The following is a 6949-nucleotide window of genomic DNA, read 5'->3' on the forward strand; positions in this document are numbered from 1 at the left end:
CGCACCCGGCGTGAGTTTAAGCCACCGGGTCCGGGACTCGAACTGCGGTCGACTAAATGAGAGTCCAGCGACATAGCCATTACACTAACTGCTGGTCCCTTCAGATAGTGTTTTATAAAAGAGGTTTGCCATGCCTTTAGCAGATTCTTCTGGAACACCTATTACATGGATACTTGGGCATTTCATGGTGTCTAGAATTTCCTATATGTTGTTCTCATTTTTTTGGTTGTTTTTCTTTCTTTCTTTCCTTCCTTTTGGTGATTTGGTCTATGTTGGAGACTTAGTCTTTGAGGTTCGAAATTCTTTGTTGTCCATGGTCCAATCTGCTATTAATGCTTTCTAGGGAGATTTTAATTTCTTGAAGTGTAGCCTTCCTTTACAGAAGTTCTGTTTGATTCTTTTTTTAGCACATCTATTTCTTTATGAAATACCTCTTTCATGGCCTGAAATTATTTTCTAATTTTCTGGAACTGCCAGGTAGCTGAATGAAGTACAAAAGTTTTAAATTGTTCCCAGGCCCCAAGTGAAGACTCACCTAAAGCCTGCCCAGAATGGTATAGTACATCTACTTTTTAAAAAATTTTATTTATTCACTCATTTTTAAAGAATTATTTATTACATGTTATTTATTTATTTATTTTAATTTGACCATAGAGGGATAGAGTGATACAGAGAGAATTTTAATTTGACCATAGAGGGACAGAGTGATACAGAGACAGAGATAGAGAGAAGAAAATTAAGAAAGCAAGCCACCAGGTCCAGGACTCAAACTGTGATTGGCCATGTGGGAGTGTCCAGAATCTCAACCACTATGCCACCAGCTGGTCCCCTCCTAGGTCTATTTTTAAAATGCTTTATATAGGCATGTAGATTTACCTATATATTTACCAATACATTTGTTTTTATTACTTCTTGTATTACATCCCAGTCCTTAATCTTCAATGAACTTCCTTCTACCACAAAGATATCCTTAGAATCTAGTTTGGCGGTGACCTCCCAGCCACAAATGTTCTCATTGGTTGTCCAAAAAAGGTTCAACTTCAAGTTTGTTCTTGAGAGATACTTTTGCTAGCATATGTTCAACTTGTCAGGAAAATTTGACAGTTCTAAACTTTTGTACACTAAGTAAAACAATCTCAAAATCAATAACATATACATTGTTTTAACTATATGGAGCAATATACTACCTTAATAGGACATTTTTAAAAACTTTCAGGTGGAGGAGTCCGAGTCGGTAGGGCCCCAGGATCTGTTTTGAGCTTTTGACCTTTAAGGACCACTTAGGTCGGATCAGCATGTTGGCAAGACCGCTGCTGTGTGCTCCCCCCTCCCCTGACCTAGGAATAAAATTTAGGTTGAATTAGCATGTCGGCAAGTAATATACTACCTTAATAGGACATTTTTAAAAACTTTCAGGTGGAGGAGTCCGAGTCGGTAGGGCCCCAGGATCTGTTTTGAGCTTTTGACCTTTAAGGACCACTTAGGTCGGATCAGCATGTTGGCAAGACCGCTGCTGTGTGCTCCCCCCTCCCCTGACCTAGGAATAAAATTTAGGTTGAATTAGCATGTCGGCAAGTCCGTTTGTTGTATGCTCCAGAAACTGTGGTAGCCTTGTTGAGAAGCAATCCCCCCCTCTGACTCCCTGATATACTACTATAAACTGTCAATTACAATGCTTTATCTCTGGTAGAGATATAGGGTATGCTGAAGTTCTATCTAGGCAGAAATAATCTTGACCTTTGGAAGGCCCTTCAAGATACATTTAACATAAGCTTAAAGATAATCTTTTCTTTACATAAAATAGGATTAGGCTGAAACTGGCCCAGGACACCCCTGCCCTCACCAAGTGAAAGAGATAAATATATTAGGATTCCTTAAATTAAATTTTCGATCCCTATAAAACAATATAAGTATCATTCTTTATTAAGATCCATAAGAACTAACATCTATACATAAGATTTTCTTTTCTCAGCATCATGTTCAGTAATCACAAGATGGCTGCCGCCACATCAGCTGATAATTATCTCTGCTTGCTGGAGCTGCTTTCCCAAAACTGCATTCCATGAAGACCCACCTACCGCAATAGACCCACCCTTAATCCAACCCTGAATGGAATCTCTGATCCCTATTGAACTGATAATTAGAACATGTAGCCCCTCACCCATATACTTGCATGTATCACATTTTCAATAAAAAGGCATGATAATTCCTGGCAGTTGTCACTCTTCAGAGAGCAACCTCTGGGGGGGGTGTCTGACTAAGGACGTGCATGAAATGGCACCAAGGCCTTAGTCTTCCTTTCCTGCACCACCTCTGATGAGTCAACCCACCCCCGCCGAGGCTGGACCCCGGCATTCAGGGCCTACAGATGGCATACTGGTTATGTTGCTGGACTCCCACATTGCTGATCACTGTTCAAATCCTGAACCTGGTGGCTTGAAACTCATGCCAGGGGTGTGTATGTGCATGTCCTGGCAGGATGATGGAGGAGAAGTGATTGCAGCATGGTCATCATTCTTGGGGGATGATTTCTCACTTTCCCTCTCATAGTCTCTGTCTCTCTCTCTCTGGCAAGCATGTGGGCCCTAAGGAAAAAACCTCTATGAAAAAAATTTTAAAAACCTCAGTAATCAAGCATAGAAGCAGATAAAATAAATTTATTTAGCAAAATTTAATAGCACATTATCTAGTATGACTTAATGGATATATAATACAGAGTAGCTAACAACTTAAAAATATACATTTTTGTGTAAATTCCTATAGACACAACTGGCTCTATAATTTGCAAATTACAGATATGAGACCACTTGTTGAAAAAAAAGTTAAGAATTTAATATAATAGTGACAACAAAGCATTTAACTATGCATGGGGTCTTTTTTTTCTTTTTTAGAGAGAGATTTTTGCTATCGGGTGCATGCACTCTTCAGAGAGACAGAGACAGTAAGCGAGAGATCATCCCCCAGGGGAATGGCCACCTCGCAATTCCTTCTCCTCCATTCTCTTCTTGGTATTTTGGGCACACATGCACACTCACCCAGAGTGAGTTTCAAGTCTCTGAGTCTGGGACTCAGACTGTGGTAGGCCATGTGGGAGTCTAGGGACATAACCATTATGCCATCTGCTGATCTCATGCATGTGACTTCTGAGCACAGGGTTTAAATATTTCTGTGAAGCAGATCTTGCCCATAGAACAGGTATGAAATTTGATCACTTCCAAGGCATAAAACAAGTATCAACAAATTTCAAAGGATTAATCTTATATAGGCCCTATTCTCTGAATATTTCTCAATTAAATTAGAATTCAGCCACAAAAAATAAGTAGTAAAAAGTCCATACATTTGGAAAACAATAAACATTTTAAAATAGCTTGAAAATTAAAGAAAAATCATAATGAGACATGTAAAAATTTTAGAACACAGTGATATACATATTATATATCAAAATGTGTGCAGTAGACAGAACAATGGTTTTCCAAAGATGTTCATACCCTAATCCCTGAAATCTTCAAATGTGGTACTTTAAATAGCCAAAGGACTTTACAGATGTGATAACGTTAATGATTTTGAGATTGGATGACTGTTCTGTAATATCTGTGTGGGTCTGATGTAATCACAAGGTTATTTCTAAGAGGGAGATAGGAGGGTAAGAGACAGAGAAAGAGATAATGACTATGAGAAGGAAAGCTAAAGTGGTGAGTAATAGTTCAAGGAATATAGGTGGGAGTAATACTCCAAGAAATATAGCAAATAGAGTCTGTGAGTAAAGCATAGCAGATCTATACCTTGAATTTATGACTTCTGACCTCCAGAACTCCATATAATAAATTTATCTTGTTTGAAATCTCAAAGGTTATGGTCACTTACTTTGGCAACAATAGGAAACCATTTTTCATATACAATGTTTTATGCAATTTTCTTAAAATTTATAACTGTTTTATACTCATAAACTTAATGCTCATATCAGAAAAGAAGATGATGGTAAAATGTGGGAAAAAATGTAAAAGGTAAGTGAGCAAACATTTAAGTTGTTAATCCATTTTGAGTTAATGTTTGTAAATGGTGAAAGTTAGGAGTCTAGTTTTATTCTTCTGCAGATGGATATCCAGTTTTCTCAGCACAATGTATTAAAAAAGACTATTTTTTTGAATTGTCTTGGAGTATTTGTCAAAAATTAGTTGACTGTATGTTATTGGATTTATTTCTGGATTTTCTACTCTGTTCCATTTGTCTCTGTGTTTGTTTTTGTGCCAGTGCCTTACTGTTTTTGTTATCATAGCTTTGTAATCTATTTTGAAGTCAGGCAGTGTAATGACACTGGCTTTATTTATTTACTTATTTATGTATAGTATTGTCTGGTGATACAGTACTTTTTGTGATTCCAATCCATATTTTTTTTCTGAGAAAAGGAATTATTTTAAACCTGTTAAGGTTATCTATAAAATAAAAATGAGTTTTCTGAGAAAAGGAATTATTTTAAACCTGTAAAGAATATCTATAAAACAAAAATGACAGCAGACTTAATATTTCAAGTGTAGTCTTCATAACATTTAAAATTGGGACAAAACAGTGTCTATTATCACTATTTCTAACTAACATTTTGTTGAAAGTCCTGGGAAATATAAGGAGATAGAAATGCAAGTTTTTAAAAAGTGATGACTGAGGGGGTCAGCTAGTGACTTAGGATTAAGGTGCTGGATTCCACATGAATGACTTGAGGGTGAGTCCCTGATCCTGTGGCTTGAGAATCATCCTGGACATATGTGTGTGCCCAGGATCCCAAAAGGAGAATGGAGGGGAGGGGATTGCAGTGTGGTTACTCCCTGGGCCAGCGGAAGGGATGGGTAGTATCTAGCCACACTGAAATTCCCTCTCCTCCCAAACTAGTGAGAAAATAAGAAAGGACAATCTTCCTCATTCTAAATGTCCTATAGCATATTCCCTCAATATGAAAGGACTTCAGACCATCTGATTTAAGTAAACTTTATTAGCAAAAGTATCCATGCCTGTGTCTTCCTTGCAATCTTTAAAACCCTCACTGTTACGGGAACCAGTAGTTAGCGTAATAGCTATGTCGCTGGACTCCCACGTAGTCGACTGCAGTTCGGGTCCCGGACCTGGTGGCTTAAAACTCACGCCGGGTGCATGTGCGTGCATGCCCAAGATCCCAAGAGGAGAATGGAAGAGAAGGGATTGTGGCGTGACCATGCCCCCTGGGGGGGTGATTTCTCGCTTTCTGTCTCTATGTCTCTGTCTGTCTGTCTGTCGAGCGCATGCACCCTATAGCGAAAAACCTCTCAAAAAAACAAACAAACAAACAAAAAACAACCCTCACTGTTACAATCTATTCAAATAGATTAATTAGTTTGGAATTAATGCAATAAGTTACCTGATCTAATTCTTTGCATATAGGCCATTAAATACAATTGTTTTTAAGGACAACTGGAAAGGAGATTTCACTGCCTTAATAGTCTTAATATCTGGTAGAGTATATCCCACCTTGCTCTTCTTCAAAGATGTCCTATATGCTTGTAGCTTTCATTTCAAGCCCAATTTTAAAATCATCTTCACAAGTTATGCACATAGATGTTGGTAATTGTATTATAATTACATTTGTTTATAAATTAATTGGGGGGGAAATAATACCTGATTTACAGATGTTGGTAATTGTATTATAATTACATTTGCTTATAAATTAATTGGGGGGAAGTAATATCTGATTTATAATATTTAGTTCCAATCCATGTACATTGTATTTTTTTTCCTTCTTTTTAGGTCTTCTCTGATGTCTTTCAATAAGCTACTGCAACTTTCTTCATACAGTTCTTACACAGAACTGTTAGATTTATTCCCTGTTGATTTAAATGGAGATCATTTACAAGTATGCTTTAAACTTCCTGTTCTAATTGCTTGCTCCTGTTGTGTAGAGAAATAATTGGTTGTTGTTATTAATGGCATTTATATCCAGATAAATTTTTCAATCATCTTTTCCAAAATTCAAAGTCATGTTTTGAGTTCTACCTTTACAATCATAAACCTCATGTATGATTTTTTTGTTTTTAGAGTTTCTTCCTTTTCAGTGATTTTTTTTCCCCTTTGCTAAAAAGTGCACTTGTAGGTGAGAGTAGAGAGCAGAGAGTGACAGCTAGAGCTTATCTAATCTAACTAGCCTAGAATTCCATGAGAAAATCTAAACGAGCATCTGAAGGATAAGTAGAAGTTCCCTAGACAAAGAGAGGAAGGAAGCATAGGGAAGAACAGTCTGGACAATGGTGTGGACCTACTCTATAGGATAGGAAAGAGGATGACAAGATTTGAGAAGTGAAAGAATTGCAGTGTGACTGGAGTTTGGCATGGGGGGGCACAAATGCCAACAATAAATGGAGAGTGGTCTGCTCAACTGAACTTTGATTTAGAACTGAAAATTTGTAGTGGGTTCCAATTAGTCTCATAGAAAATTATGAAACCTCTGTTTTCCTTCTTTGGGGAGGAGTCTCTTCTTTTTCTTTAAGAATTATTTTTTAAATTTAATTTTATTTATTTATTATTATTTTTAAAAATTTGACCAGAAAGAGACAGAGAGAGAGAAAAAGTGAGAAAGCAAGCCACCAGGTCCAGGACTCAAACTGTGGTCAACCATGTGGGAATTTAGTGTCTTAACTCCCATACCATCTCCAGGCTCTGGGGGTCTCTTTTCAAAAGAAAGTGGCAGTACACAAAAAACAACTAATTAAAGTCTAATATTAAGCACATTAACTGTCATTTGGATGTTGAACCAAAAAACAAATTCCCAACCTTATATGAAACCTGTGGATAGGTCAAGTATACATTGTCAGCATGCTTTGTATCCAACCATGAAAACAGAGCGAACGTTTGTGCTAACCTGGTGTCTCTTAATAATGAATACTTAAAGAAAATGTGATTTTCAGTTTCATCTTTATCACCTTTAAAT

Source organism: Tupaia chinensis, unplaced genomic scaffold (genome assembly GCF_000334495.1).
Source record: "Tupaia chinensis unplaced genomic scaffold, TupChi_1.0 Scaffold000086_1, whole genome shotgun sequence".
NCBI classification, from domain to species: domain Eukaryota; kingdom Metazoa; phylum Chordata; class Mammalia; order Scandentia; family Tupaiidae; genus Tupaia; species Tupaia belangeri.